Source organism: Electrona antarctica, assembly GCF_951216825.1.
Source record: "Electrona antarctica genome assembly, chromosome: 3".
Lineage (NCBI taxonomy): Eukaryota > Metazoa > Chordata > Actinopteri > Myctophiformes > Myctophidae > Electrona > Electrona antarctica.
Window position 1 is genome coordinate 6751223 of NC_136808.1, and position 12387 is coordinate 6763609.

General features: G+C 41.6%; 1 long non-coding RNA gene across 1 annotated transcript; it reads right to left on the bottom strand.

The window, feature by feature from the left end:
- Positions 1-990: 990 nt before the first annotated feature.
- On the bottom strand, positions 991-11308 carry LOC306920956. Its single transcript, XR_013789716.1, has 3 exons — positions 11206-11308; positions 9647-9758; positions 991-1622 (listed from the first exon to the last, which is right to left on the bottom strand). It is a non-coding gene; the product is annotated as an uncharacterized lncRNA (long non-coding RNA).
- Between the last annotated feature and the right edge of the window lie 1079 nt (positions 11309-12387).

Below are 12387 nucleotides of genomic sequence, written 5' to 3' on the forward strand. Positions count from 1 at the left end.
CCATGCCCTGCAATAATTATGAATCGGTACATATGCCCTATGCCCACTGATTTCGGTTCTCACTTCTCCCAAGCCGGCGTGCTGATAAAGAATTGTTTTCTCCTGTTTGCCATAACACTATCGGCCCCTTTGTGACAAACATGTTTTTGCCCTTGGTATCTATGCGTCCAGAGCAGACAAGTTGAGACAATCTGTCTCCTAATGTTTACTAGTAGCCCGTAACTTGAATTATAAACTACAATTCACCCTTAAACTACATATCCCATGCATTATGCTTCCTGGTTTGGATAGGAAGTGACAGTGTGTACATCTCTTGGTTGTCTGACACGTTGCTCTATGTGCCTTCTCAAATCTTGATTAAAATGATATACTGTGTCCATTTTGTGACACGGTAGAGAGACATTTTGTAATTTGGCTGTATGTGGATCTGTTCTGTTCTCTCCGAACTAAAATTAATTGACAAAAAACATATCTGCTCCTGACTGGACCTCTTTCTTGTGGATTAATTTATTCTATTGGGTATTTAAAGGTATTTTTTCTAAAGAGTATTTCCTGCTTAAGGTAACATTTGGATATTGATCATTCTCCTTTAAAGTATTCCTGTTAAAGCTAATTCTTACCTTTATAATCTAAAAGGTTTTAAACCATTTTAAAGGCTCTCTGCCTAGATTTGTATTTTTTGTACTCCGATTACTTTAAAAAGTATTTTTATAGTTTTATAGTTTCAGCTCTGCTATCGAAGTAATACAATAATAGTCCTTTTTATTAGCATTATTAATTAGGGTAATTAAATGTATCTATTAAACCAAATGGAGCCTTATAGATCTTTAACTCTTGAGAGCGTTTTATTACGTTTGCCCGTTATCTCTCCACATTGCCACATGAATACAGCATGGAAATGTGGACAAAGTCTTATCCAATGATGAGAACAACATATTCTATGTTTTGGGTCTGAGAGGCTAAATTACATCAACTGGTGGTCCGTGGCTCAAATGCCGAATAAATATGGATATAGCCTATGGTTCATTTATATATTTATACATATGTTCCTCAATCTGTGATTTCTTCTACTGCTTGTCGTGAGATTTTACTTTATTTATACATTTAATGTGAACATAGGAGCTTTAATTAGAACATCAGAACAATACAAGAGCCGCACATAATATAAAATACATTAGGCCGCTTTAATGAGGCGACCATATGATGTAGAGAAAGGAATATATCTTGAGTATAGTTTCTTATGAACGTATTTATATTCAGCAACAAACCATATAATGTAACATTCATTAGACATAACCAATCATTAGCTTCATATATAATCTAAGATTCAGACAGCTTCATATAATCTAACATTCATTGAACAGCTTCATATATAAGATTCTGACAAATTCATATAATCTAAGATTCAGAGAACTTCATATACTCCTTGTGCTTCAACAGGATCTAACATTCATTGGTCAGCTTCAACGAGGTGTTGTGCTTCAACAGGATCTAACATTCATTGGTCAGCTTCAACGAGGTGACCTTGTGCTTCAGCAGGATGATCTGCAGGTGAAGTTTCTCTCGTTCCAACAGAAGGTTTCCCTTTTGAAGTTTCAGCACTTCCATCTGCAAGCTCTCTGCTGGAGATCACGCATGCACGCACGCACACACACACACACACACACACACACACACACAGTAATATAACAGAAGTATATTATTATTCAACCACTTTTTTTTCCTTTTTTTACTATTCAAAAAGTTCCAAAACCTGCGAAAAAATATCAGTTCTACACGTTTGTGAGCTTGTAGATCGACTATTTTTGCCATTCATTCGTCACATGACAAAGTATACAGTAGAGTATAGGGCTGAGGTGGTTCATCTCACGGGTATTATTATTTTACTCAATACTTTTACTTCATCTACATTTGACTGAGAGTATAATAGAACTAGCAGACAAAAAAAATCTATAGTCTTCAATGTTTTTCAGGCCACCCACAAAGGAAAGACGTGTTGAGCGTGACCCCACAAACAGAAATCAGATCCGGTTGCCACTCACACTATACACCCGAACACCCCCCAACAAAACCGATCCAGGGACGACGCCATCGCTACAGCACTGCACACCACCCACTCACACCTGGAGAGAGACGAGTCCTATGTGAGAATGCTGTTTATAGACCACTGGTTGCAGCCACGTGCAGAGAGTGTTACGCCAGGGCTCCACCGGACGCGTTGCGTCTCCGTTGCGTGCGTCAAAAAACGCACCGTTTCAATTTTAATAATGCACGCGTCACGCAACGCGGGCAGTGGAGCCACCCTTCATTGATTAAAAAGGGAACATTCCCTGACGGTGACGGAGACGCGACGCTGACGCGCCCGGTGGAGCCCTGGTGTTACGGCCGGGCTCCACCGGGCGCGTCAGCGTCGCGTCTCCGTCACCGTCAGGGAATGTTCCCTTTTTAATCAATGAAGGGTGGCTCCACTGCCCGCGTTGACGGAGACGCGACGCGTGCATTAAAATTGAACCGGTGCGTTTTTTGACGCGACGCGACGGAGACGCAACGCGTCCGGTGGAGCCCTGGCGTTAGAGAGGCAGGGGCTGAAATCCCATGAGAGGGCACTTTTGGCCCAAAATAGCGAAAATAGCAGATCTACAACCACAACGCGTCGCGCTGCGGCGCGTTGAGAGCTTGTAGATCAGCTATTTTCGGCACGCAACCCTGCACTCTTTATCTACTGGAGATGTGGTGTAACGACATGCATTTCGAAACAAATTAGTTCAATGCAAAATGCTGCGTTCAAGTTCAGGAGACTTTGGGGGAAAAAAAACTATTCTCCTGAATGCTGCCTTCCGGCATGGCATTGGAAAGGAGTGGCATTTGCATTTCTTTCACCATGTAGTAAATGCTGCATTCGTGGTCTGGAGAGGGCAGTTGTTTTACAGACGGGTAAAAGGGCAGGGGGCTCATGTCCCTTTTGACGTCTATGTGTGCATGACACGTCCCTGACTGGTTGTCAAAGTAGGTGTTGTGGCACCCTATAGCTCTGGTCCAGCAGTGCGTTAGCGAGTCTCTCTCACTAACACCCTGACTGGAAAGCCTCTGCGCACAAGGGTAAATTCCACTGCTGTGCGAGCGGTCCAACTTTTTACCGAAAATAAACAAAACTACTCCGCTAATCACCGAAACTATGCCTGTTTTGTGTTGGTGAAAGTCTGTTCTCCAGGCTGGGAATAAGTGTCTCAGGTCCACAGCTTCTCTCTAAAATGCACTTTGTGCCACTTTAATAAAGTAATGTCCCGGACAGAGTAACTTCTTCTACTACTACATTAATGAGAGAGACTCGCTAATGCACTGGGCCAGGGCTAGTGGCACCCTATATGGTGCTCATATTTGGAATTTATCAATATCACTTTAGTTTAACCACTTAGACCCCTCTATACTTCGTAAGACGGACCACCAAACCTCCTCGGCAAAACGTTGCCGATCTGCTATTTTGGGTGAATATACTGTACTCTCCCCAGAATAGGGATGCTGGGGTTCAAGTGGTTAAATGTATGAAGTTATGTCGTAATGGAAACTGCCATTCTCTCAAGTTTTCCTTATACACATTTACGTACCGCAATGTGACATAAATGTAAGGTTCTATAAAGTAACAATGTCATTCAGGGGTGCCTTTGATGAGAATCGTATTTGCAGGCGTGACCTAAGTCACATATATCAGTGTTTGACACCATAATCCCCCTGAAACTAGACGCCAAGCTCTCTAGAGCCTAAAGGCCAAACCCCAGCCATGAGTTCATGTCAGAACTATGCCATGTGGTGTGGATGGCAACACAGACTGACCGTCAGCACGTATATGGGAGCCCCACAGGGATGTGTTCTGAGCCCTCTTCTCTACTCCCTGTACAATACGACTGCGTGGTCATGCACATGTAGCCCCCAGCCAAGACCCAGCCCGCAACAGCCCAGCCAATCAGGCTCAGCCCTATTGGCACGACAGGTTGTGCGTTGGTCTGGCGAGTGGGAGGCCCGGGTTCAATCCCCGCTTCCGCGCAATGCTACACACAGTTCCAACCAAACCTAGTTTATGGACGACACCACAGCGATATATATATATAGGCCTGATCGCAATGATGAGACAGCCTTGAGGAGAGAAGTGGAGAACCTGCCACAATGCTGCCAGGAGAACAACCTATAGCCTTATTGCAATGATGAGACAGCCTTGAGGAGAGGAGTGGAGAACCTGCCACAATGCTGCCAGGAGAACAAATGAAATTAAATTAAATGATTACTATATTTACCCAGGGTATCTGGGCTATGCTCAAGAACTTGTTTCCAGCCAGGCCCTGCTCATAGAACATTTCATCGTAGTGGTTCAATGCCTTGTTCAAGGGCACTTCAGCGGTGGTAATTTTAACGTGTCGGACCGCTGATTCGAACTGGCGACCTTCCGGTATCAAGACCGCTCCGCAATCCGTTCGGCCACCGCTGCCACAACCTATAGCCTTATTGCATATAGGCAGCCTTCATCTGCCTTTGCAATGCATATCGCCCCCAGGCAGATTAAGTCTGGCCCCTCTCAATTGTGGGAGGACTTCACGGCCGAAGTGGTGACGACGAGCCAACCAGATTCGTCTGGAACCAGGTTATAACCAACCAGGGCCCAGTATGCAAATATGGGGCGGGACATTGCAGGACAGAAATCTAACGCTGAGAGAGGGACGAGACTGATATACCACGCAGTGATATTAGCATCGCTACGCGAGGCTAAGAACAACCTGCCTCTCAACGTTGACTAAACGACCCCAAAGAGCTAATCTTGGACTACAGGAGGCCTCGACAAGAGAGCACTCTCCCATCCAGAGCGTCGGTGCGCTGCATTGGAGAGTGTCAGAGAGTTCACATTCCTGGGGGTGAACATCACTGATCTCACCTGGCATGTGCAGACAGAGTGGGTATAGTGAAGAAGTCACAGTAACGCCTCTAACCCTGCAAGACCCACCCGTTGCAAATATACTCATTGCTGCCATTGCAATGTCATTGGTTATGATATTTGCATATAAATACCCGCCACAGAGGCAACTTCAAAATCTCTGGACAATTTTTAACAATTTTTAACCTATGACCTTTGACCCTGATAAAAGTAAGTAAAATGCCTGTTTTTGTGATCATTAGAATATCTAGAACATGTTTTATTTATTATTGTGAAAGATATCCCCCAAATGTAAATTGTGAATTTATTATTTTAATAATGATTATAAATGTGCATTTTTTTATTATTTTTTTAACATAATTTCCTAGTCCTAGTAGTACAAGTAGTAGTAAGATTGAAATCTCTTTTTTGCAAGTAGAGTCTTGCAGGGCTAAAGTCCTTTCTACAGGTGTCACCGAGAGCTAACGTTCTCTCACGGACGGACTCGTATATTTTAGGTCAGCCTCAGTACCCATGGCTTTTATTTCCGTTCGCATTCGGCAGGTCAAGAATGAGCCTGTGACGACGCAATGTGACGTAGCTCTGTTTGCTGTAGGCCTACCCCCTCTCCAACTGTATACACACACTGGTACTTTCCCCATTTTCAACTGTTTTATTATATTTTGACACTCGCTTTGACAATGTAAACCTATATGTATTCTCATGCCAATAAAAGCTAACCTGACTCCGCCAGATGGGGCAGCAGAGAGTACACTGGGTTCCCCCCTCCTGCTCCCATCTGGGAACTCTCAGGCAGACTTGATGCCCGGCCACAAAACGGCCTGGCCAATCAGCAGCAGCTATCCCGCCTCTAGCTGCTGCTGATTGGCCAGGCCGTTTTGTGGCCGGGCCAATCGAATTGAGAGAATTGAGAGCATTGTGACTGGCCGCTTCACTGCCTGGTATGGTCACTGTACCGGCCTCAACCGCAAGCTGTGCATTCAATTCAAAGGGCTTTATTGGCATGAGAAAACATACGTTTACATTGCCAAAGCAGAAAGCACAATACAACAATACAGCAATACAATCAAAACTAAAATTATGTACATTTGAAAGTCAGAATCTTCAATAGAATCTTCAATTTATATGTACCAAGATCACTGGATGCAGGTATAGTGCAGGAATATACACAATGGTTAGTCTTTAGGGTGGTTGTGTTCCGTTTGATATCCTTCTATCACAGCAACTCACGAATCTTGCTGCTGTGTTTGCACATTGTTGTATACACATACAGCTGATGCCCCTCTAATCCAAGTCATATCCGATGAAAGCTGTGTCAGCTATAGCCCACAGAATCATCATAGACCCAACGCCTCAAACATGGACTGTTTCAGATGCTGCAGCTAAGCAGTCTCAGGGCAAAAGCTTCCCTCGTAGTACAACCACGATCTGACAAGAATACAAATAAACCAGGCCAGAAGAAAACGCTAACCAGCCTAAACTATACCTAAACTCTTATATAGAAGGTACTGTGCAGTTAGTATAGTTTATAGGTACTGATAAATGCTGATGGTGTTTTGAATAGGTCAAGCTTATACATTGTACACCCACAGATCTATTTGTATTATCTATTGTTTTTTTGTTATGTATTTTCTTCTTATTATTATTATATGTACCTAATGTATATGCTGCTATGTTGCCTGAAGGAAGCCTGACCAAAATAGGTTTTACACTTCTTTACCTTCTGTGCACAAGTCATACAAATCTTGAATCTTGAAGATGTTATTCAGTTATAGAAACATAACATTATAGAAAGGTATTTATGTATGAGGGAGGGGCATGTATACAACACGTCTTTGAACTTTAATTGTCCTTTGTTTTCTACTTTCTCCCCATTTCTTATACGAGTTAAACTGAAGCAGTTAAGTTGATTTACAAGAAAACGTCAAATTCTTAGCATTCCTTCTCAGCAGAGACTCTTTGCTGCTCTTCCATTAACGCTGCACTGTGCACACTGTACTGTATGACCAGAGGCTATCTTTGTGAAGGTGCCGTAAAAAAATATTCAACTCTTTAGTTTTAGTTTATTTATTTCGGTCATTTTTAACCCGTTTAGACCTAAGGACGATTTTAAAAAATTCTAAATCCTGACCTAAGTTTTCTGAAAAACTTCAAATGATGTATTCAGAAATTACAAAAATGATGTTGCTATAATACTGTACAGAGAACAACCCAAGGTGAAAAACCAAAAAAAAAGGTGTTCCCGTCCGTAATGGGTTAAACATAAAACAGCTGTTGAGCATGCAGTACAACTTGACTATTGACAACAAGGTGACTCTTTATATGAAATGGTATGGGCTGAAGACCAAGCTTATTTGCCCACCTTATATTATAAAATATCACAGTAGCATAATAGAAAATGTAAGGGTATACAGCAGTGGTTCCCAAAGTGAGGTCCGCGGACCCCCATGGGTCCTTGAGGGAGTTCCAGGGGGTCCCCAGCTAAATGATAGTTTGGAACCAAATGGACCCTTATGGGTCTGTAACTCTGAGAGTGTACAAATGGAACCTAATGGACCCTAACGGGTCCATTTGGTTACATTTGTACACTCTCAGAGTTAAATTAACATTGATTTTACAATATAAACTGGGGGTCCCAGAGATAGAAATGCCATTAAATGGGGGTCTGTAGACTAATGCATGTCAAACTGGGGGTCCTTGAAATTAAACGGGTTGAGAATTACTGCTAGAGCAGACCTCTTATTGGGGGTCCCTGGCATATGTTTTTCAAATCTGGGTCATAAGTGTCAATTAGGGGGTCCTTGGCATGAAAAAGTTTGGGAACCACTAGTAAGCAAATTAACTATCATGAAGCTTCACATGTTATACAGACAAAACAAAATAATTAAATACTTTGTATTATATTTTACATGTTTGTATTATGTCACTAGTAGCATTTGTACCATCACTATCTAAAATTATCATTGATTAGTTTGTATTTGTTATTATCTTAAAATCCCTAGGTTATATATATATATATATTTCTTTTTAATTATTTGTATAATTATTTATTTCAGAGGAAAGTTACATTTTAATACTAAAAAGACTAAAAACAAACAAAAAAATGCATTCAAACCTTGAAAAATGATTGAGCATTAAATAGGAATACTGTGTTTTATATAGTTTATATAGTTTATATCCAGCGGAACACAAATGATTGATTGATTGATTGATTATTAAATCAAGAAAATGCACACAACATTCTCTGAGCATGTGACAGATTTAGTGGTCAGGTGGGTAGATGGCCAACACTTCTGAGATGTCCCAGTGGGCCCTCGATCCGCCCTGATCCAGAAAAGGTTGAGAACCACTGCTTTAAAACATGTTTTCCTCTTTACCTTCAGTGGCAGTACTGTAGTGTGTCAGAGGGGATGGTGTTATACCTTCAGTGGGTGTAGTGTGTGTCTAATAAAGTCTGTTCACTAGTGTTCTTATGTAAAGCGCTTTGGGTATTGTAACATATGTCCCAGGACATGAGACAGTGGTTTCAGTTATAAACTTAAATCATATTAAATATGTTTTTGCTTGTGCAACATTTATGATCATTACTTGGATAAAATGGTTGATTTCATTATGAGTAAAATATAATTAAAAACGACAATAAATATGTCAAAAAGGTTATATCACAAGGTAAAAATGTACCCTTTGGAAGGGAGTCACATGATCAGAGTGTCACGTCACTCACGCGTGATTATGAATCCCACCAACGTTCTAGGGTAGACCCGCCTCACCATGTGTCTGATTGGCTCCCGGGAAGGCATAGTTTTACTGAGGTTAGGCCGTTCGGGTTAGGTTTAGGGGGGTGCATACTTACTGTAGTTAGACATGGGTTAAGGTTAGGTTTAGGTGTGCTGCCCCGTGGGAGGTTAGGGTGAGGGTTTGAGTCGAGATACGTAGGTTGTAGTTGTAGGAGTAATGACTGGTCGCAAAAACGAGAACTGTCAATCACGAATACTGGCCAATCACAGCAGGGCTTTCCTAGAACGTTGGTGGGATACATAATAACGCGTCACCTTGTCAGTAAGGGTCAGAGGTTGAACTGCAGTTCCTGGAGAGAAGTTGTATATGTTTTGGGAACGTCAGAGAGAGACAATTATAAGTCATCTGCACATTATGGTTCAAAGGCGCACACGGTACATATTCTTCATTGTGTTCTTTTCATTGTGATGTGCTTGTTGTGGATTGCTTAAATGTTGTAATGTCGAACTGCAGACTTTGTTTGTTAAATTGGACGCACATGTGTGGACTCGCACACGACTAGAGGACTGCTTATATTATGTGTATGGACTCAAAAACTGAACAAAATGCCTTTGTTTCTTTATTCTAGTTGTGAGAGCCATATTTAGAACAGAAAATGTCTATATTAGAGTATCTGAGTAATTTCATTGTGTGTACTATATTGAAGGACATTTCTTGATTACACATTTTGTGCAGCTTAAGTCTAACTGAGTTAATAGAGCAATTAAGAATTCAGCCTATTGGAGTAGAAGCCAGCAAGCCAGTTAATTCAGTGTGCATTATCAGCAGCTTTCGCAGTGTCTTGGTGACTGGAGGAGTTGAAAGTCCAATATCAGACATCTGTATGATGTGTGGACATTCTTGAACCTGTACAGCGACAGGTACTTAGAAAAGCGCTATATCAATTTGAGCTATTATTATTATTATTATTATTATGGTGTTATATACCTTCAGTGTCAGACTCAGTACAGTGTGTCAGAGGTGGTGGTGGTGTGTGTTCTGGCTCAGCAGCAAGGCGTAACTCCACCTCGACGGGGTAGTGGTCACTCACTTTCAGAGCCTGTGAAGTATGGGCGAAACAATTTAACAGTTGCGTGCATATTATTGTAAATGAGGAATGGATCACAATGGAAAACACGTTTTTTGTGTTATCTTTTTTTTTAGCATTATTGTACCGCTGTGGTATTTAGCAAACTGTTCTTATAAAGTATTCAATCAATCTATGCAGGCTATAGTTCTACGAGCCAATGCAAAAACTCATAGAAGTTGCTCGTTTTGTAACTGGAACAGAATTAAATATTAACCACGTGAACCCTAGCTGGCTGGCATCCATATTCTGGCCATGTCATAATAACAGGCAAATATGTGGTGGAAAAAAAGACGAACATTCTGGAAAACAGATATATAAGCTCACAACTGTCACCATTTGTGAGCTTGCATATTAGTGTTGCATTTTTCCTGCAAAGAGATTTGGTGTAGTGTGAGAAGTGCATTGTACCATTTAGACCACTGGGGGGCAGCAGTACAGCATATATATATAGGGTTCAAGAGGTCAACATGATATCAACATTTCTTAGTGATGTGAAATATATTGCCAAAAAGATGATTGGAATCGACTTCTCCTGTCCATCTTTTTATTTGTCAGGCCAAGTGTTATCTATTCCAGGGGTTCCCAAAGTGGGGTCCGGGGACCCCCCCAGGGGTCCTTGAGGGAGTTCCAGGGGTTACCCAGCTAAATGGCAGTTTGGAACCAAATGGACCCTTTTGGGTCTGTAACTCTGAGAGTGTACAAATGGAACCAAATGGACCCTTATGGGTCTGTAACTCTGAGAGTGTACAAATAGAACCAAATGGACCCTTATGGGTCTGTAACTCTGAGAGTGTACAAATGGAACCAAATGGACCCTTATGGGTCTGTAACTCTGAGTGTACAAATGGAACCAAATGGACCCTTATGGGTCTGTAACTCTGAGAGTGTACAAATGGGGAAACTACAGGATTCATGTGATCAAGTCTTAGCCTGGTTAATAAACCAGACCGAATCAGCCGTTGGCAAAAAAAAGTTGCCTACCAGCGGATTACGGTCTGGCGAGGCTCAGTAGCACGCCTCTTTCCTACAGCAGAGAACAGGTCGGACCAATCGGGACACGGTATGCAATATAGGCGGGCTTTGGTACAGTGACGTTCAATGCTTGAGACCTTTGACTGAGAGTAGCTCTGACCAATTGCGTCGAAGAGAAAATGTTCCCCGGGAAATGAAATCCAAGTGGAGCCAGCCCAGACTGATATACCGCGACAGTGTTGTGTGATATTAGTCTGGCTTATTAGCCAGGCTAATCAAGTCTCACCCAAGGTGTGTGCAGTCAGTCAGCCAGTCAGTCAGCCAGTCAGTCAGTCAGTCAGCCAGCCAGCCAGCCAGCCAGCCAGCCAGCCAGCCAGCCAGCCAGCCAGTCAGTCAGTCAGTCAGTCAGTCATATCACATCTAGAATATATAATGAGAATTTCACCTTTTGTTCTGTCAGTTTGAACGCTGTTTGGAAATTGAAAGGCTTTGCTGAGTGTGGAACAATGGCTTCCAACATGTCCTGTCCATACACCACAATCCTACCAGGGAGACACACACATTATTATTATTATTATTAGTAGTAGTAGTAGTAGTAGTAGTAGTACGTTTGCAAACTGTCATGTCGGTTTATTGTCATTGTTTATGTAAACTGTAAAAAGTGTCCTGTAAATCCATATGGGCTGGGAAGTATGACACTTAAATAAAGAATTAATCAATCAATCAATCAATCAATCAGTAGTAGTAGTACTTTTGGTCTTTTTAAGCCATTGATGCCATAGTATGTGTATATTGTGTGGTATTACTAATTTCACTTGAGTTAAAACATGTGAGTACTTTCTTCCACCCGGCTTAAATTCAAGCCTCGAGGCAAACCAAAAACAAAACGTGAAAATCCTCTTTTCCGACCCTTGGGGCGCGAGTGGGATGCCGCTAGAAGTACACATGCAATGCCTGTCTGTCGTATAAGGTTGTGTACCAGCAGCCAGTGGCGTGCACAGATAGACACTAGGGGGTGCTAGAGCACATTGCCCTTTTGGCAATGTGCCCTTTTGAAAAAAAAAAATATATATATATATATATATATATATATATTTATTTTTTATATATTTTTTTAGTGTACAGTGTACAGTATGTAGACCATGGTTACATTGATCAATTCTTGATAAAAAGCTTCTAATATATTATTTATGCCCCAAAATCTATAAATCTCACACTAAATTAAGGCAACCGGTCGGTTCCACGCGCTGCACAAGGTGCCCTTTTTTTCACTTGAGCACCTGCCCCTCTAAATGTCTGTGCACGCCACTGACCAATAGCATGCCAAAGTTTGTGCTATTGCCATTTAGAATGCATTGGGCGTTTAAGTTAAATAAGTCAGAAACTACAAAACATTTCAAAGTAAAAAGTTCCAGCATGTGTCTCCACAGTAAGCTGAATTATAAAAAGTGTGAATGGAGTTTCTAGGTGAAAGTGCTTTTTTGACGTGCCAATATCTGCCATTGAGCCTCATTGTAAATGTCTCAAATTTGAAAGCACTATATTTCTAAAACGATAAAACATTTCAAAGATTCCTTTTCAGGCAAACATGTCCACCGTAAGATGAAACTAAATAGGTTTGAATGGG